This window comes from Diceros bicornis, chromosome 2 (genome assembly GCF_020826845.1).
Source record: "Diceros bicornis minor isolate mBicDic1 chromosome 2, mDicBic1.mat.cur, whole genome shotgun sequence".
Classification (NCBI taxonomy): Eukaryota; Metazoa; Chordata; class Mammalia; order Perissodactyla; family Rhinocerotidae; genus Diceros; species Diceros bicornis.
In genome coordinates this window covers 6,552,918-6,574,698 of record NC_080741.1, presented here as the reverse complement: position 1 = coordinate 6,574,698, position 21,781 = coordinate 6,552,918, and positions in this window count along the sequence as shown.

The following is a 21,781-nucleotide window of genomic DNA, read 5'->3' as shown; positions in this document are numbered from 1 at the left end:
GAGAAAATATAACCAAAAGCATTCAATAATATAATTTGTGTAAATAGTGCAATATGCTTACCTACTTTGTAGTTGGTTCTTATTATGTGCTGTGCGTTGTCCTAAGTGTTTCACTTGTATGTATTAATTAATTTAATCTTCATAATATACCTACAAGGTTAGTACTATTAATATACCCAATTCACGCACAAAGAAAATGAGACACAGAGAAGTTAAGTACTTTAGTTTAAGCCAGACAGCTGAAATTTGATTTGAGGCAGCTAACTTGGGCCAGTTAATTTTACCACTGCCTCATAAGGTATAGAGGCCAGCTGCCTGAGGCAGTGGTTCTAACCGTAAGCGAACAACAGAATCACCTGGAAGACTTGTTAAAACACAAGTGGAAGAGCCAAATCTCCTGAATTTCTGATTCAGCAAATCTAGGTTGAGGCTGAAAATTGGCACTTCTAACAGGGTCCCAGGTGATGCAGACGCTGCTGGTTCTGGAACTACACTTGGCAAACCACTGGTCTAAGTGATGTAGCAGGAGAAGAGGAAACAAGTTCATCAGCAAGGGGCTTGGAACTTCCTTCAGTGCAGATTGAGCTACCGATACCTGGACTAATGAAACCTTGGCTGGTACTGGGGAGTCTTTGGAAAAATCAGTCTCTCCTGCTGTCTAGGCACTGTTATTTTTACTTCTTTCCAGACTTTAATGCCTATTCTAAGAGTTACAGCAAAACAAAACCTATGGCTCTTTTGAAATGACTTTTTTGGGAAGAAGTGTCTTTTATTATCGTGATCCAGGGGAATACACTTGCAAAAATGGGTTTATGCGCGTTCACGGAAGGGATGAAATAGGTGATGGGAAGGTTTGGTGATTGAAAGCATGAAAGCCTCTCCATGAGATCATTTCCGAGGAAAATTCATGTATTTATTCACTCATTGATTCAACAGACATTTACTAAGACCTACCATGTACTGGGTTTACCACAGTTAACAAAACATAGCTGTTGCTCTCAGGGCGGAGGGAGGAACTGGCAGCAAACAAACATAAATTTAGAATATGATGGCGGTGATAAGTGCTATGAAGAAAAATAAAACATGTCTCATCAGAGGAAGCTCCTCTTATAAGGTAACATTTGAGAGAAACACGAACGAAGAGAAGGAGGGAGTCACACAGAGACTGCGAGGAACAGAGCTTTCTAAGCAAGAACAGCTCTGTGGCAGGATAATTGCCTCCTAGAGAATAAACAAGGAGGCTAAGGTAGGATGGAAAAGACAAGACCAGGGAATTCGCTAGAAAAAGAGCATCATGCCTTGGAAACTAAGGTAAAGACTGAATTTTATTCTGGGTGAGATGGGAAACCACTGGAATGTTCTGAACAGATCAGGATGGTGCTGACTTTGGCATGGAGAAAAAACTATAGAAGGGCAAGGGCAGAAGCAGAGACCAGTTAGGGAGCAAGCGCAAAAATCCAGGCAACAGATGATGATGACCTGGACCTGGATGGTAGCTAAGAAAGTGGTGAGAAGTGTGAATCCTGAAAATGTTTTCATGTTACAGCCAACAGGATTTATTGATGATATGTGTGTTGAGTGAATAAAAATTATGCAAAAATTGGAAATAAGGCAAAAAGTGAATGACGGATGCTTTCAATGTTTTATGGGGGCAAAGGCCCATCTAAATGTTATCTAGGTGCATGTACTTTGTTTGGCTTAAAAGTCCTAGGCTTAGTGAAGTTATAGGTTAACTTGTAGACTTCTGTCCAGTAGAGGTACAAATAATTCCTGTCTAGTGGAAAAGATAACCCCAAAAGTTATTGTTTATTTCTCTGTGGAATATTAATCGGTTTTATATCTAACCCAGCAATCTTTTCCTAATATTTCTTGTTTAGAGTGCTTATAAATACATCTTACTGGTTCCCTCATCAATATGCTTTTGACACATGTTCATTTTATACCTGCATGAGAGCCATGCTTTTTGCTTTGGAAAATTAGATTTTAACATGAGTAACAGAAAATGCCAAGGATGATGCCATGGTTACTGTCTGAGCAGTGAAAAGAATGTAGTTACCATTCTCTGAGTTGGGAAAGTATGGCAATGGAACAGGATGGGAAGGGGGGATAAGAATGGGGAGTTGGATTTGTGGCATTTAAATTTCTATAGTGAAGTCGTTTAGTTGGCAGTCAGATATTCAGGTGAAAGGCCCAGGCTGGAGAAATAAACTTGAGAGAGATCATATAGATAATATTCAAAGCTATAGACTGCATAAGCGTGCGTGTAAATAGAAGGAAAATAGTGTCCAAGGACTGATTCCTGGGGCACTCCAACACTTCAAGATTTAGACTAAGAGGAGGAGCCAGCAAAGGGCACTGATAAGGAACAGCCACAAGGGTAGGAGAAAAATTGATAGAGTGCTATTCCAGAAGCCAAGAGAAGAAACTGTTCCAAGAAGGAGGTTGGCAAATTGTGTCAAATGATGCCGATAAGATTCAGTAAGATAAGGCTAGAAATTGACCATTGGCTTTGACAACCTGAAGACTTTGAACAGGGCAGTTTGGAGCCATAATGAGGACAAAAGTCAGACTGATGCAGTGGCATAAAGAGAAATGTTACCGAACCAGGTTCATTTTGCCCGCTGCCCAGAAAGCCAATCACTGAGATCACAAGATTGCAGAGAGAGGGGGTTTAATCACAAGGCAACCATGTGAGGAAACAGGAGAATGAGTCTCAAATCTGCTTCCCTGAAAATAGGGACTCAGGGATATTTACCTGGAAGGGGGCAAGGTGGTCTGAAATGTGGAGATAGACGATTGGAGGTGAGGAGAGGTGAGGTAACTGATGATCTGCGCAGGCGTAGTCAGACTTCATGCCTCTTCATAGGATGCATGTTCACAAAATGGCGGCATTGGCATGACCCAAGGGTAGAGTTTTTAGCCTCTTGACATCAAAAGGTCTCTTATCAGACATCTGCGCGGGCCCAGTTGATGAGTGGGTGGTCTCAACTGGCCTGATAGTGGAGATAGACAAGGCACAAAACTCAATAAAATGTCCCACCTGCAGTTCTAGACAAAGAAATTGTGAGTAGCGATCCTGCCCTCTAGGTGGTGGTTATAGGACTAAAAGTGAATCCATCCTTGAGAATGAATGAGGAAGAACACTGGAGGCTTATCTGAGAAGGAGAACTTAGAGCAAAGTTAAGTTAGGGGAATAAAGTGATTTTACTCACTGTCTGCCTGCCAGTGTGGCCTGAGACTTTTCTGTTACATGGGAATTAGGTGTCTAACCCTACCTCTGTGTGAGGGACAAGACAAGGGGTTCTAGTGGACAAGACAAGGGGTTAGATTCACAATAGCCAAGTTATGGAAAACACCAAAGTAACCATCAACAAATGAATGAATAAAGAAAACGTGATAAATATACAATGGAATATCATTCAGACATAAAAAAGAAGGAAATCTTGCCTTTTGTGACAACATGGATGGACCTTGAGGACACTATGCTAAGTGAAATAAGTCAGATAGAGAAAGACAAATACCATATGATATCACTTATATGTGGAATCTAAAAACTTAGATCTAAACTTAAAGAAATAGAGACTAGAATGGTGCTTGCCAGGGGCTGAGAGTAGAAGAAATGGAGAGATGTTGGTCAAAGGGTACAAACTTCCAGCTATAAGGTGAATATGTTCTGGGGATCTAATGTACAGCATGGTGACTATAGTTAACAATACTGTATTATGTACTTGAAAGTAGTTAAGAGAGTAAATCTTAAAAGTTATTCCCACAAAAGATAAATGATAATTATGTGAGGGGATGGAGATGTTAACTAACCTTATCGTGATACTCATTTTGCAATATGTACATGCATCAAATCATCATGTTGTAGACCTTAGACATATATGTCAATATTATCTCAATAAACCTGGAAAAGAAATAAAGTATCATTCTTCTATAATATTGCATAGCATCTTAATGCTGAATGAACCAAGGTTCTGTCTATATTTCGTCAGTACCCTATGGTTGAATATTTAGGTGGTCTCATTGTTGCATACATCTGTGATGACTTCTGACACCAACAACCCGAGTTAGGCCAAAACTCACAGGTGAAGGGCACAGTCCTCACAAGACTGCCCTCACTTCAGACACCAGCTGCAAGTTAGGGGGTCTCCAGGCCACTCTCACTTCTGACCAGCTGGCTACAAATTTAGAAGTTCCCACTATTCCCTCAGGTTCCATGATTCCCTAGAATGACTTACAGAACTCAGGACAGCACTATACAGTTTTTTTATAGCAAAAAAATACAAATCAGAACCAGCCAAAGGGAGAGACACATAGAGTCAAGTCTGGGAGGGTTTCCAAACACAAAGCTTCTGTCATCCTCAGGGATGCCTTACCCTCCTGGCACATCAGTGTGTGACAATGTGACAACACACAGAGTATTGCTGATCAGGGAAGCTCACCCGAGTTTTACCAAGATTTCGTTACGCGGGTATGATTGCTTGAATGATTGGTCATGGTGTTAGACTCCATCTCCATCCCAGGAGGTTGGGCTCATCTCACAAGGCTCAAAGTCCTAACTCCTTAAACATGTGGTTGATCTTACTGCTGTGGCAAGACCCCATCCTGAGTCATATCATTAGCATAAACTATCCAGGGTCTCACCATGAATAACAAATACTCCTATCACTCAGGAAATTTCAACAATTTAGAAGTTACCTTCCAAAAACCAAGGACAACAGCCAGCCAAATTCTTTATTATACAACACCTCAAGTAGAAAATTGAGTTTATCACATTCCTCCATTCATAAGTCATTATCCCAACCAATGCCTGCAAGACTTCTTTTGTTTTCATTTTGATTTTATACCTAATTCAATTTCTATCTCCCTTTTTCCATTGCACTCACTCTCATATGTCTGTTATATATCCTGATATATATCTTCATCATTATAAAATACATATTGTTTTGTTTATATAAATGTCATACAGAGTCTATTCTCGAACCTTACTCAAACATGATTGTTTTACAGCTATGCAGATGGCTGTATATGTATATAATTAATGGCTTCGAATTACTGTGTAGTATTCCATAGTTTTCATCCATTTCTATTTACTTATCTATTCCTGGAATCATAGATAATCTAAGTTGCCTCTAATTCCCTGTTTCCACAATGTGGGCTGAACATACTCCTATGTATCCTTTTAAGGATTTCTGCAAGAGAGTCTCTGGAGTATACACCTGTGAACGGGATTCTGGATCACAGATTGTTGCAATACCACTAAATCTAACCAGATAGCACTCCAGAACAGCCAAGCCAATGGTGTAGGAAGGTCCCTATTTCACAATATACTTGAGAATTCTTAATGTTATTCAATTTTCTAAGGTATACAACTTGATAGGTACAAAGTGGTATTTCGCCATTACTGCAATTTGTATGTTTTGATTACTAGCGAATTGAAACATCTCTTCATTTTCTTGTTAGCCACTTAGTTTCCTCCTTATGTGAATTGCCAATCATATCCTTTGCCTATTTTTTGACTAAGTTTACTGTCTTCTTGATTTGTATATTTTATACAAATCTTTGTATATTTTATGTATTTATCTCTTGTAGTTCTTAGACATTACTAATACCTTTTTCCTATCTACAATCATCTATTAATTTTGTTTAAAGCATCTTTTATTGAACAGAGATCTTTAGTTTAATAGAGTTAAATCAACTATTTTTTTCTTTTTATAATTTTTACTTTTGCAGTCTTCTGTAAGCAGTCCTTCCTCACTTTAAGGTTGCTAGGGTATTCTCCTACATTTTCTTCTATTATTATATAACTTTCTTTTTCTCATTCAGGTCTTTTATCCATATGGAGTGCACTTTTGTATGATGTAAGAGAGAGATTCAAATTCTCCTCCCATATAGTGCACCAGTTTTCCCAATACTGACTTCTAAATAATTTAGTCTTCCCCATTAGTTTGAGTTGCCCCCTTTGCATATCAATTCCCATATATACAGATCTGCTCTGAATCCTCTATTCTGCTTCTTGGTCTATTTTGTCCAGTATTGTGCCTGTACAATAATATTAGTATGTTTTGTTATCTGAGGGTGAGTCATGATAGATTTATATTTCTTCAAATCATTCTCCCACAAACATTTGACTTATCATTTTTTTGTAGGTTATTTTCTATTGTAAGTGCCATATATTGTCTACTGTATTTTCCAGCTAGTTATTGTTATTATTATTGCCATAGGAGAAGGCTATTGACTTTTGTTAGCTGATCTTGTATTCAGCAAGCTTGCAATTTTCTCATTAGAACTAATAGCTTGCTTGTTGATCTCTTGGGTTATCTACATAGCTGATCATATCACCAGCAAATAATGACAGTTTTATCTCTTCCCTTTCAATCCTTATGCCTCTCATTTTTCCTTTCCAATTTTGTATTACTGACATTGCTATAATAAACATCCCGAAAGCTAAATGCTTGAGCACAATCTCATTTTTTTTTCATAGGATACATTCATAGAAGTGGATTTTCTGGGCCAGAGTTTGTTTATTTTTAAGGCTTTTAAAATATATTGTTGGACCGGCCCCGTGGCTTAGCGGTTAAGTGCGCGCGCTTCACTGCTGGTGGCCCGGGGTTCGGATCCCGTGCGCCCGCCGACGCGCCGCTTCTCCGGCCATGCTGAGGCCGCGTCCTGCATGTAGCAACTAGAAGGATGTGCAGCTATGACATACAACTATCTCCTGGGGCTTTAAGGGGAAATAAATAAATAAATAAAATCTTTAAAATATATTGTTATAGTTTATACAATAAATTTATACCAAAACATCATCCCATCAATGGTGTAATGATTTGATCATATTTTGGAATCCTCACAAATATGAGATTATTTTTAATTTTTCTAATTTGAAAATATTAAAAGGTATCTCCTTTTAATTTGCTTTTTTATTATTGAAAAGGTTGAATCTATTTTCAGCCATCAGGTATAGAATGAGTGCAATGGGGTAGATCAGAAAACACGTTTGCTTTCCATTTGTCAAAATTTTATTAAGATATTGAACAAGACAATTAACATATATGAATGCTCTCTTGTTAACACTCAATTTTCCATTCTCTAAATACATAAAATATTCTTCATCCATATCTTCAATTTATTGGATGTCTGCTTTGTATAAGACATGGTACTAGTGGTATAATCAGGGACCAAAAAGCTTAAAAGTCATGATCCTTGTTCTTAAGGAACTTCCAGTCTAGTAGAAAAAATAAGAGACAGACATAAATAGTTACAACAGACAATAGAAAGTGATATGTGTCATAGCAGTCTCTTGAATAAATTCCATGGGATGTTAGAAGAGGTAAATAACATGAAATGAGAGGATTTTAAAGAATTCAGTGGGCAGGGGAGGACAGTTGACAATTTTTGAGTAGAGAAATGAAGTGATCCCAGTTACATTTAAGAGATTTTGATCTGCTGGTGGGATTTAGGATGGATTGGGGAAGGTCAAAAGCGTGCCCTAAAGACACAGGTAAAGTTGACAGGATTTAGCTTTGACTGGATTTAGGAGCCTAAATAATAGGGAATGACTTCTAATTTTTTAGCTTGGACTATTGGGAAGACAGAGGAACTATTAACACAAATGGGTTAGAAACCTAGAGAAAGAGTGATCTGGTCTGAGAGCTGGAAAAATAGTATATTTGATATATATCCACAAGCTGGACGTGTGGGTGTGTGGTTGTGTGTGTATGTGTGCATGTGCACGCATACCTGTGTATCTAGTTCAGTGGGACTAAAGATATTGATTTGGGAGCCACCTGCATAAAGCTGAAGGTGAAAATCCTTTTGCCAAGATCTCCCAGAGAGAGGAGAGGAAGAAGATGAAAGAGAGTTAAGGCAATGATTCCTTACAGGCTCATAAGTACAGAGTTGACCAAGGAATCAGTAAAAGAGAAGAAGACCCATCAGGGAGGCAGGAGGAGGAATCAAAGGTGGGGGGTCCTGAAAGCCGAAGGGGAAGATAAGCAGGGTTTAGTCAAAAGGACCAAATGCCACAAACAGTTCACAGAGAGTGAGGACCAAGAAGAGACTTGGATCTGAGGCTTAACGGAAATCAGTGACCTTCAGAAGAGTAAATCCAGTGCACCACGAGGTCTTGAAGCTAGAAGGAAATCAGCCACGAGAAAGAGCAAGCAATGACTGTCAAGCATTCTATCTAGAAGCATGGTGGTGAAAACATGATGAGACATAAGACAGTATCTCGAGAGTTCTGGAACAAGGCTTGTTAGGGAAAGGGAAACTTGACATGTCTGTAGGCAGAGTAAATGGAACCTGTGAAGAGGAAAATATTAAAGATACAAAAGAAAGAGCATAATTAATGGAACAAAGCCTTTAAGGATGTAGACTATATTGGAATCAAGGTGCGAGAGAGGGATTAATTTCAGAAAGGAAGAGGGATGCATTTTATTTAGATCAGAAAAAATTTTTTGTGAGAAGTCATTTTTCCCAATTTGGGCTAACGGTATTTTAATGTGTAAAGGGATCAACTAGATTGCAATCTGCAGAATTTGAGACTGAGAGCATCCTCCAATTGGTCTATCCTCCTCTCAGTTGTATTAGTAAACAGTGGTCTACAAAAGTGTCCATGGCAAAAGATGCCTTCCTGATAACAGAATGGTGATTTTCCCTTCTATTAGTGCAATTTGCGTTTATAATATTATTATCTGCTACACATTTGTGTCAGGGGATTGCTAGTGAATAACTCAGGTTATCTATTTCCACTATTCCAGGTTATAAACCAAGTCCAAAAGGCTTTACAGCAAGCCCTGACCAGTGACTGACAGAGTCCTGTGACTGCCTACGTTGTATGTAAATTGCCCCTGACTGCAAAACTAGCCACCACATCCCGCTTTTCCCTGAGGCTCTTTCTTTGTGGTAGTCCGTCCATACTTCTTCGTAACCAGTAATCCTGAGAGATGGATATTTGACATCGTACTCTGTATCAGTTACTGATCTGTCCAGTTGTGACACCAAAGATAGGAAAAGCCATGTGACCACAATATACTGTTATTCTCCTCCAGCATACACAAAAGACTACACTTTGTAGAAGGTGAAGGAGAGAGCTAGTCAACTATTGCAACTCTCGTAATTAATGCACCCCATTCGGTGGGAAGCATGAGTTCCGTGGCTAATATGATGGAAGGAGAAGTGGGTGGAGGCAACTGCAGCATTCACAAGGAGGGCAGAGTCCTCTGGGGGCACTCTGGGGATCCTGGGTCAGCAAAGGAGACAGTGCCAGGCATAGTGCCCTGAATATGAACCCAGTACATGTAAGAAAGGACTAGATGGCCACCACAGAGAAAACAAAATATCTGAGAATAAAACCATCTATTTAAACATTTGCTTAGGTTTATCATAAGGTTGGAGACTATTGTCAGTCTTCCTGAAAGATGTGCTTTTGATAAACTCTAGGCATAGATATTTTGCTGGAAAGTAATATTAGGTAACAATTTACTAGGCTTGTGGTTTGTAAATTTAAAAATACTCAGTAATTGAATAGTGTATCCTCCTTCCATATCTCTAAAATATTGTGAGATTTTGTGATTTTCTTTAACTTGAGCTTTCCGTGCTCTCAGACATTTCATATGCACGAGATAAAGCTTGCTGTTTCTTACCTGGGGTGCATCTGGAAGAAGAGCAGATGCTACCATATCTTCAACTGCTTTGAAACTCCTGCTTGATTTATAACATAAAGCTTGTCTTGGCTTTAAAGGCTGCTACTTCTTCTGGCCTCCCTTCTGCTTCTTTAGTTTCTATTTCTTATTGCCCTGTACCGCATTGTGAATATTAAAACTTGTGATTCAATGAGCCAATTGCAAAATGTAGAAGTCATAGAAATTTTGGAAGAATTATAATAAAGTGTCACCAGAAGTTATTCCTATGTTGTGATTATTGATGATTTACTTTCTTCTTTTTACTTCTATATACTTACCTTCTTTATACTTACTTGATAATCCTTGAAATAGTCACAAAATAATGTATTCTTTTTATAATAAGAGAAAATAATACTATTTATACTTTTTGATAAATGTGATTAATTGTAAACTGTGCTTAAATCATTTATTTTTTCCTCTATAATGCTATGGAAGTAGTTGTGAATAAAGCTAGAATAAGCTGAAACTTTTAATTCCCACTTTTAAGATTCATAAAACATTGCCTCCCTTTTGTAATTAAATACATGTATGTGTGTGATTATACAAACCTTTATTTCCACATTTCCTGATTGCAAATGGAATTAGAGGTAAAGAAAACCAAGTTTTGCCAATTCCTGAGACTGAAGATGAACAATTTTACTTACCTAAACCAAACTGAATTCCAAACCATTCATTTCTACCCACACTAATCTTTCTGCAGCCCAATCAGTTAACCTTCTTTTGATTTTATTTTTCTAAAGTTGGAAGTATTGTGATCAGCATTCTGACTTCATGAGAAAAAAAAAAGGCATTTAGCCAGAGCAACATAGCTCTGACTCTGATTTAAACTACAGCTGATTTTCTTACTGTAAAATTTACTTTAATTTTAAAAACACATTTAAATAACAGAATAAACACCTTTTGTGAAAGACTAAGGATATTGAGTTCTTTTCCCCCTACCATTCAGGAGATCCATAATATCCAAGAACCAGGAAGTATTAATTTAGAAAGCTCCTTACATAGAAACATGTCCCATTTATTGCCAAGTCCGCTTAATTGGGATATTTCCTGTTCTTGTGCTATTCAACTCTTCCTGAAGACCTAGCTTGCAGATTTTATTTTTACATTGTATTTTAAGAGAAATGTATATATCAATGTTACTGCACACTGAGAAGTAACCTAAGGGGGAAACTGTCCCGATAGGATGAATGTTCATTTCCAGGAGAGTCTTTACCTTTTAGGAAGAAGAATGACTCAAAGGAGTCAACTCGGCAGAGAGAGAGAGTAGATGATGATCAATCAATTACATACCGGAAAGCCATGACTCTGACCAGTCACAAGATCATTGTGAAGATAGAATGAGGATATAGGGGAAGCATTTTCTAAGCTTGAAAGTGCCACACAAATATTCTTGTCCTGCTTGAAGAACACATTGGCGCAGTGTCTGGAGCAGTGTAAAAGTAGACCAGCTGCCTGCCAGTCCAAGTCAAATGTTTTCTTAAACTGAGTAAATTAATCACATTTGGAAATATGCTGGTTTGTAAAATTCTTTCCTTATTTTAAAGTTAGAATTCAAGCAATATGCTACAAATGAGACGATAAAGAGACATTAACCTGATTGTTTCTTTTCAGGAAATTGTGCAGTTCAGAGGAAAAAATCATGTGATAATGTAACTAATTTCTAGTACTCCTTCATCTTAGTACTCTAGGTTGTTCTAATTCTAATTCTACTTCTGCTGAACTTAATGGTTTGTTTGTTTCTCTTCAACCATTTGTATTTGATATCTGTTATTCAGATTGCATTTTTAATCATCATATCGCATTCACAGTTGAAAGACATTAATATGATATTTATCCATTATTTTATTTTAATATTAGCATTATAGTAAATGTGCTTAAATTGAAAGCAACACATGCAGTTTTCCAGGTACAAGGTTTTAAGAGTGTAAAACTGTTCACAACTTCCATGGACAACAGCAGTGCTGATTACAGATCATTCAAACAAATGTTCTTTGATTTGGCTGTTATAACCACGCCTGTCTCTGCTAAGGGGGGAAAATAAAACAAGTGATGTAATTCCCTATGTGTTGAAACCTTTTAGCTGGGAACAGCTTTTTAATGGCTTTTTTTGCAGTCAGCAAGAAATGTACATTTATTCAACTGAAAGCAACAATGATGATAAGGAGGAAAAAAATGTTTCGAACTCTTGTTTCACTACATGATTTTCAAGATGGTTTTGTGAAGTTTCATTTACAGTCTCTAACAAAGCAAATCAAGAGATACATATATTATCTGTGTAGAGCACAATAAAAGTATGAAGAGAAATAAAATGACTACATCAGATGATATAGCAGTGTATCTGCCTAGACGGGGCCTATTTTATTCCTAATCATAAAGAATTGGCTGGTAAATGTTAGGTATTTATTCACCTTTGGGAAAAAAATTTTCCCAGTTCAACTGAACATAATAAGTCACCTAATGATCACAGCCTTTGTAACAAAAGAACTAGCAGGATGTTCCGAAAATGTCAGCCCAGAACAGAGGAAAACATTACCACTCTCATCTGCGAGATGGCTTCTTTCTAACCAAATGGCTGCAAGAATCTCGGCTGAGGTCGCATCTCCATCACCAACATTGGGGGATGCTGGAACACCGCGTGCTGATTGTCAAATTTAGGCATCTCCAGAGACTACATTGATATTGACTATAGTAGAATTTAACATCTTTTCTTGAGTGGGTGCTCTACGATAGTCTTCAGATTGAGCTTGTACAACACATTTACAGTGGAGTTACATTCAAACAGGAATTGGGTTCTAAAGTCAGAAAGTAAGACAAAATCTGGTAGAGTCAACATCAGCAGTGAAAAGCCGTTATGCTGCCCTAAAACCTCTAGGACTTAGATCCTTATCAAGTCAGAGGCCAAGAATTATTTCCTTCTGTTTCCCTTTGCATTTTAGTTGTGGCCTCCCCCAGGATAGTGGAGATTAATCTAATTTGAACCAGAAAAAATCCTCTCTTTCTATTTTTGCAGAGCATATATGATTGAATTCATGGAGTTTAAATGAATGTAATACTATTGCACTCTCCTGCACCTTACTGCACTACACTGACTATTTAACTATATTATTTCTCTTGTAATCTCCTGTAATTTCTCCTGTAAGACAACATTTTGTGATAGGTATTAGTGACCCCATTTTTAGATGAGGAAACTGAGGCTAATAGAAGTTATATAACTTGCAGGGGGGCTGCAAAGTTTGAATTCAAACCATGTTGATTCCATAGCTGTTGCCCTTTCTACTAAACTATCACCAACCTCTAGAAATATGGGGATGTATTTAAAGTATGGCTGCAATTATAACATTAATAATAGAGCTGAACCTGGCTGGGTCATTTGAATAATTTTTAGAATGCTACATTAAAGGTCTCTGTTAAATAAATCTCAGAGTTAAAAATAACGTTAGTGGTTTGGGGTTCTCTAGGCTGGTTTCTCTAACCCCCTTAACCGCTCTCCTCAGCGAGCCCTCTTCAACTCCAACTAGAGTATAGCCAACATATCCTTGCTCACTGATTATCCCCTTCAGCTCCCCCTTCTTGAAACCAATATGCAAACTATTTCTATAAGAATTTTCCTAAAACACCTTTTTTGTCACATCAGTACCCTCCTTAAACACTTTCAATGGCTCCCTATTTTCAATCTCATCAAGCTAAGCTCTTGACCTTGGGTTCAGGGCTCTCTGTTATTGGAAAGCCTCTACCCATTCAAATTCATTTCATATTTCAACTTCTCGTAGACTTCCTCCACTACAGTCAAAATTTCCCCACTTGTTTCTTTTTCACCCCAATTTTTGCCTAAAAATGTCAATAGAATACTGAGAATATTTAAGCAGTTTGTATTTTTTTCCATGCCCCTACCTTTCCTACCCAGAAGAGTACAGGTTTGACAGTAACTTTATATCAGTTGTAGTAAAAAGGAAGCTGTATATATTTTGCAATTATGTCTGTGGTGTTTTAACTTTCTGTCTACTTTACACTTCTGTGCAGTGTTCTCTCCACTCTCCATGCTCTGTACTTATTCGAAATCTCCATCCACCGTTGAAGATTTATCCATCATTGATGTCTCATCTAAAGTCCATATTCCTCCATGAAGCCTCCTATAACCACACCAGTCTTCTTATATTTCTCTTTTCTGAACTCCTACATGGCTGCCTCTTGTCACATCAGAAACTTGAATATGTCCAATACTTCTTTATCCCTAACATCACCTAGAAAAATTCTGAATATTGCCAATTGATTAAAACCTATTAAGAAAAAATTCCCAAGGAAACAATAAAGGAAAGATTTAGACTGAAATTTTTTCTTTCTTTTTTTGGGGGGTGGGGAGGAGGAAGATTGCCCCTGAGCTAACATCTGTGCCAATCTTCCTCTGTTTTATAGCTGGGACACCACCACAGCATAGCTTGATGAGCCGTGTGTAGGTCTGTGCCCAGTATCTGAACCTGTGACCCCAAGGCCTCCAAAGCAAAGCATGCAAACTTAGCCACTAGGCCACCAGGCCCACCCCTAGACTGAAATATTTAATCAATCTTATGAAAATAAAAATGTTATTAGAACACAATAAAAATAAATATACAGGCCAGGGCTGTCCAATAGAAATATAACGTGGGCCATAAATGTAATTTAAAATTTTATAGTAGTCAAATTTTAATAAGTGAGAAGTTATATTAGTTTCCTAGAACAAATTAGCACATATTTAGTGGCTTAAAACAACGCAAATTTATTCTCTTAAATTTCCAGAGGTCAGAAATCTGAAATGAGTCTTACAGGGCTAAAATCAAGGCGTTGACCAGGCTGGATTCTCCTGGAAGCTCTGAGGGAAAAATCTGTGTCCTTGCCTTTTCAGCTTCTAGAGGCCCCCTGCATTCCTTGATTCAGGGGCCCTTTCTCACCTGAGTCCAGCTCTTGCTTCCATGGTCATATCTCCTGCTACTCACTGTGATCTGCTGCCTTCTGGTAAATATCCTTGAGATTACATCAGCCCTCTGGGGAAATCCAGGAAAATTTCTCTATCTTAAGATCCTTAACTTAATCGCATTAGCAAAGTCCTTTTTGTGCCTTATAAAGTAATGTTCGTACGTCCCTGAGATTAGGACCTGGACCACTTTGGGGGCAACTATTCAGCCTACCACAGAAACAAACTTAATTATAATAACATGTTATTTAACCAAATATATACAAAATAGTATTATTTCAATCTGTAGTTAGTATAAAAAAAGTACATTGCTTTTGTTTTTAAATTTAAGTTGATTAAAATTAAATAAAATTTGAAGTTCACTTCCTCAGTGACATTATCCATATTTCAAATGCTCAATAGTCACATGTGACTAATGGCTACCATATACGGATGATCAATACTTTCTATCTGTGAAGGTTAGGGAACTGTGTGTGTGTAGAGGACGCACTTTCCACACAAGATTGCCTTCACTTCTGATGTCAACAGAAAGTTTGAGGGTCCCCAGAACCACTTTGAGGTTCAATTATTCACCAAAACAACTCACAGAACTCACTGAACCTTGTTATACACGTGTATGATTTATTACAGAGATTTATATCAAGCAAGGGAAGAAGTGCATAGGGCGGAGTCCAGGGAAATACCAAATGCAGAGCTTCTATTGTCCTCTCCCTGTGAAGAACTGGACAGTGGTGATTTCCCAAAATCCATGTGTGACAATACACATGGAGTGTTGCCACCTGAGGAAGCTTGGTTAAGCCTCAGTGTCCAGACATTTCATTGGGGTTCCATCACATAGACATGATTAATTGCCCACATGGCTGACTTCTGTCTTCAGCCCTCCAGAGATCCACTGATACGACATAACCCAAAGCCCTCAGCCTGCATCACATTGTTAGTGTGCTTCAGAGCCCTCACCCTACTTTACATTGTTACTAGCTGGCTGACTCAAGACCCCCAGCAAGTGAAGACACTCCTAGGAGTCGTGACATTCCAAGGGTTTAGAGATTACCTCCTAGAAGCCTAGGGCAAAGACTAAGCCTCTTTTTGGACTAGATTAAATTCACTACTACATACTCTTCAATAACTGATTTGATGAGATTTTGTTTACTGAATTGACCATTTGGACATCTGATAGAAATGGCCAATGAGCATCTATCATTTGTTATTTCAACAGGTAACCAAATATCAAATGAATACTTACGCTTCACAGTTACCTCATATTTTAATACAGATACTAAAGAACCTTCCCTCTAAGTAACTTAGGGATGTCTAAGTAAATCTACCTGTTACCCTGAGTCATTTCTTTGCTTCTGTTTGTCAGTGACTGATTCACACTCCCTTGATATAAACTATGTACCATTAATGGTCTAATTAACAAATCAGTGCCCCATCTTTTACTTGTGACCCTCCATATTCAATTCAAAACAGAGATTAAAAACATAACATTACTGCCACCTAACTCTGATTACCCAAATAGTCCCTGCATGGCTGAAGGTCTCTCATAAATCAGGATTTTCAGCAAGAGATCTCTAGTGTCCTTGGATCAGGAAGACCCTTTTGAAATAGTTCACTCGGAAATTCCAGATTTCATAAAATTTCACAGCTGAAATTCATTCAATTCATATATAGATAATCAAATTGAGACACAAATTTGTGAGATGATTGGTCCAAGGTAACACAAAGAGTAAGAGGCCAGAATACAATGTCACCCTTAGTCTTCTAATTCCTAGTCCAGTGTGTGTGTGTGTGTGTGTGTGTGTGTGTATGTCTTTGTGCTACATCATGACTCCTTCTGAACATACGTTACTGTGTGGATACTAGTAAAGGTATAGGCACCAACTTACATGTCAATTTGTGATGGAGGAAACACTGTTGAGAAGGATTCTCCATGTCTTGTCTCAGCAGCAAAGAGTATTATAATTAATGAGCAATGCCATGGGACTGGGGAGGGGAAGGAGTGGCAAGTATTTGCTACATTTGCCATCTTCAATGTAACATTATATTTCTAAGGTAGTACTAAAACATCAGTTATTATCACAATTTGCGTATGCCTTGGGAAACTCTTTCTGTCTTTCTAGACCTCAGAATTCTCATATACGGAGGAAAACTACAATGATTACTGTTTCCTCTGGTTTTAAGATGTGGAAGTAATCACCCCTACATGGGACAAAGTTATGTTTTTATTGATTTAAATAAAAAGAGAGGAAAAGTAGTTGTATTTCTTTTTTCTACTGCTACTAATAATAATACTATCTTACAAGTAACATATTCTTTTAAAAATACCTTTTCACACAGTAGTATAGCTATAGCCACCATTTACTGAGTGAAAATCACACATTACATAAGTCAACTCTTTCAATACTCACAATAAGTTGATGAAGAATGTAGAACTTATTTCCAAGATGGCCACCACCAAATTCTCCCCTCCATGTATGTTTATGGTGTTCCTTCATTGAGAGGAAGAGTCTATTGTTCCTCTCCCTTTGAGTCTGGGCTGGCCTGGATGACTTAAACAATAGAATATGGTGGAAGTCACATTCTGAAACTTCTAAGGCTGGATCATAAGAAGCCTGGCAGCTTTTACTAGTGCCTCGTGGAAAGCTCTCTCTAGAGTGAGTCAGCCACCACTGAATAAATCTGACTTCCTCCTTGGGACTGCCGTTCTGTAAGGAATCCCAAGAAAACCATGTGGAGATGCTATATGGAGAGAGTGACCAGCCCCAGCTGTTCCAGCTATCCTAGCCCAAGCACCAGAAACATGAGTGAAGAAACCATCTTGGATCCACCCCCAACAGATGTAACATGAAGAACAACAAAGGAACCCAGTGAATAGTCAGAACCAAGACTCTAGATGTATGGTCCCAATCCCGCCACCCCAGCCACCCCCAGCCATTCGAGCTTCCACAGCTATGGCCCTAGGCATCATGGAACCTAAATTCTGCCTAAATTCCTGAGCCTCAAAATAGAATAATGAAATGGTTGTTGTTTTACACTACTAAGCTTTAGGTTGGTTTGCTACACGGCAATACACTAACCAAAACAAAGAAGATATTATTAGAGCCATTTCACAGATGAGGCAACTGAAACTCAGAGAGGTTAAATTATTTCCCCAAGGACACAAAACCAGTAAGTGGTAGAGCTGGGATTTAAAACTAGATCTAGACTAATTCCAAGGCCTATGATCTTAACTACTATATCAACTTTTCTCCAGCTTCAGTTAAACTTAAAAAAAAAAAAAAATCTGTGAAGGAGTAGAATCTATTGTTTATGGGTGTGAATTGAAGTTCTAAGTTTCAAAGATTACCCAGAAATTGTATCTAGTTTGTGGCAGAACCAGAGCTAAACCCTAGTCTGCTTACTCCAAGCTCAGTAAGTTTTCCTATTTTTCTACTATAAAATATCTGACTGTCTTGCCAGGTAACCACATATATTTACACCATCTTTTCTGCATGCAACCATTAAAAATTTACTCAATCTGACAGATCTGAGATCCCACAAAATTCACTCAACTTAAATACAGAAAAGTAGATTAGTTCTGTAAGTGAACTAATCTCAAAGCCAGTGTTTGGAGAAGTAATAAGAGATGAACATTTAAAATAGGTAATAATTCTGCCTTAACTAAAGACTTATGATTGAAATGTCTGAAGTGCTAGTCAGAAGGGAATTACACTAATCCAGATAAGATGAATTTATTTAAAAAGGGTAAAAGGTAAATTCTAGTAATGTCTGAAGCAATTAGAAGACATTGAAAAACAAAAAGATAACTTTTTCAAATGGCAACTAAGATTAAGCAGCATTCTCTTATAAATGAACAATAACCATAGGGTAGTTTTTCAAATGAACAATAACCATAAGATAGAGTAAATCTGTATATTTATTAAATTTAATTTAAAACCTATTTGTATTGCACAGAACTAACTTTGCCTACAAAGAAAGAATTCTCTGGTTTTGAGAGAAATTTTATATAAAAACCTCAAACAATGCTTGTTACATAGTAGGCAGTCCCTGTACATATTTGTGGAATATTTGTGGAATGAATGAGACCAGTGGACTTTTATTTAAACACTATAGATTAGAACAGTTTGAATTGTTCCCCAGAAAGAATTAATTAAAAGGTAAGATTTTCACAAAGGAAACTGTTCTTTTAAATACATTAAGCAGGATCAGTGTGGTCTAATTCATATCCAATTCATCAATCCAAAGAGCCCTTTTGAGAAGGAGACATTGAGAACCACAGTCTCCTCCCATGAGCTCCTCGGTTCTCTTCACACCCACTTGCATTCCTCAAACATCCTAGTCAGGGCCCTGCCCCCACATTTGCTGTTTCCTCTGCCTAGAATCCTCTTCCCCTAGATGTGCACATGGGTCACTCCCTTAGGGATGCAACTTTCTGCTCACATCTCCTCCTCAGAGAGGTCTCCACACCTACCTAAAATGCAACCACTCCTTCCTTTACTTTGCCTAATTTTTCTCAACAATCCTTACCCATTCCTGACACTATTGTACATACTTATTTGTTTGTCTATTTATTGTCCACCTCTGCCACTGGGATTAAGTTCCACAAACGCATGGATGTTGCTGTTCTAGCTCACCGCTTTATGCTGCAACATCCAGAACAGTTCCGGGCACACAGGGGTGCTCTTTAATATGGGTTAAATGGCTAAATGGACTCCATCAGGAAGGAGCTAGAGGAGATAGGGTAGCAAGGCGATCAACAATCTTGACAAAAATCTGTGATGAATCCTTATCTAGAGAATCTCCCATTTGGACAAGAAAGATGGTACTCTGAGATACTCAGATTTACAATAGAGAATTTACAACCTAGTAAAGAGGGCCTGCCCTGGCATCCATTTAAAATAAGAAATCTAGGAGGCCAGCCCCATGGAGTAGTGGTTAAAGTTTCATGTGCTCAGCTTTGGCGGCCTGGGTTCACAGGTTCAGATCCTGGGCACAGACCTACACCACTTGTCAAACCATGCTGTGGTGGCAACCCACATACAAAACAGAGGAAGACTGGCACAGATGTTAGCTCAGGGCTAATCTTCCTCAGCAAAAAAAAAGAAAGAAAGGAAGGAAGGAAGGCAGGAAGGAAGGAAGGGAAGAAGGAAGGGAGGGAGGAAGGAAGGAAGGAAGGAAGAAAGAAAGAAATCTACCCTTTGCGTAGGAATTTCACCCAGTGCCCTTTGCATGATTCACAAAACCACCAAGTGCCAACCAAGCCATTTTGAATAAAATAAACTAAATCAAATAAAAATTAAATGCAAACATCAATACATTGTTAAATTTAAAATACTGTTAAAACTTAAAAGAATGGAAATAGCTTAAAATTAGCATGAAATTTAAGAAAAACAGCTAAACTGAGTTGTTAAATAGGGTCAATAAGGAGACAAAGTACCGCTCAGGCTATTTTCCAACCAAATAACAACTTGTTAATATAAGCACAGTGGCTGCAGATTAATTCCTTATAATGTAAAATGGGCACCATTTTCATGCTCTTCACTGATGCAAACATCTCCTCTCTAAAGGCGAGCTTAAAGGAAAACAGAGTAAAGAGAAACGCATTTTTGTTGTTGTGGGAATTCTCCATTGAGACTGAATATTACAAATTATGGTGCTTTTGTTTTTGTTGTTTTGTAAAGTCAAGTGGATCTTATCATAGAGGGGAAATCTCCAGGGTCACAGAGTTTCTCCTCTCTATTACCATGGGTTTGACCTTGTCACTGTGGCCATTAATAGCAATCTGTATTTCATCTAATCTACTTTTGAGAATTCCTAGTGATGGGACCTTAGCCACCTTTTCTCAGCGAATTATTTCAAAATCTAATCAGTCCTACGTTTAGAAATACTTTCCTAATATCTAACACGTGAGAAGTCTAACATCTAGTTTCAGGCTGTGGTCTAGTTTCAGGCTGTTGAACCTCGTTATACTCCCCTTAACAACTTTAAAGAAATCCTTTTCCTGTTGGGTGTTATCACCTCCCAAGTGTCTGTGAATCTATCATGACCATTTGTACAGTCTATTCTCTAAACAGAATTGGGCAAGCAATATTACCTTAACCTCACTGCAAAGACCACGCCCTGCACATCCCCTGTCACCCTTCTAATTGTGCCCTAGATTCCAGCCCTCTAAAGAACCAGCGTCACCATGCATTTTTCAACGTCCAACTAATGATACAGTGTTTCCTTTCTGGTATTGTGCAAAGCTATCCCCTAAATCTGGTCATCTTCAGAATGGAAATGAATCTACTAATGTGATAATATTAGTAATGTTAGGCAACCAAGATAGCCTTAATGTTCCTCTCAGCTTGATTAAACTTTAAATGAGTTTCTTCCTGACTATAGGCCTTTGACCTCCCTTTACTTAGAGCATTTACTTTAGAAAACTTGCATTATAAATTCTTTCTCAGCCCCTTTGAGATGTAAATCTTCTACAACTGAGGAATGTCTTTTGAAAGGACCAGGAGCCATCCCCTTGAAGTGTAATCAAGAGAGTGGACATCCCTGTCTCCCAGTCTCTGTGGGAACGTAGGAGCCTAACTTCAGTTAGTGCCAACTAGGACACACAGATGGCCTAATGCCCTTGACCAAGTCCCCCCACATCTTCTGCTACTTTCCACTAGCTCAGCTCAGTGCTTAAAAACTCTCCTGCCTTTTATTTCAATGGGGTTGTGTTCAATTTCTCTCCTCTAGTGCAGTAGTCTTGAGTAAAGTCTTCCATGCCTGTTTAACCAGACCAGTGCAATTTTTATTTTACATAGATGAAGAGAGAGGCAGCCTCAGCCACTATACAACACTGAAGAACTTGAGTCAGTAAAAATTAAACAAAACAGGATTTTTCAGTACAAGTAATATTACCTATGAACAGTTATGTCAACTTTGTGAAAATTCACGGAGCTGTAAATTTATGTTTGTGCACTTTTCTTTACGTATGTTAAACTTCAATCAATAAGCTTACTTAAAAATATGGTTTGAATTCTAGCTCTGTCATTTACAGTGTTAACATATTAGGGCTGGCACTTAAGTTCTCTGAATGTCAGTTTCTTTATAGGTTAAATGGGGATAATAATACATACCTCATCATATAATTGTGAGTTTTAAGTTAATC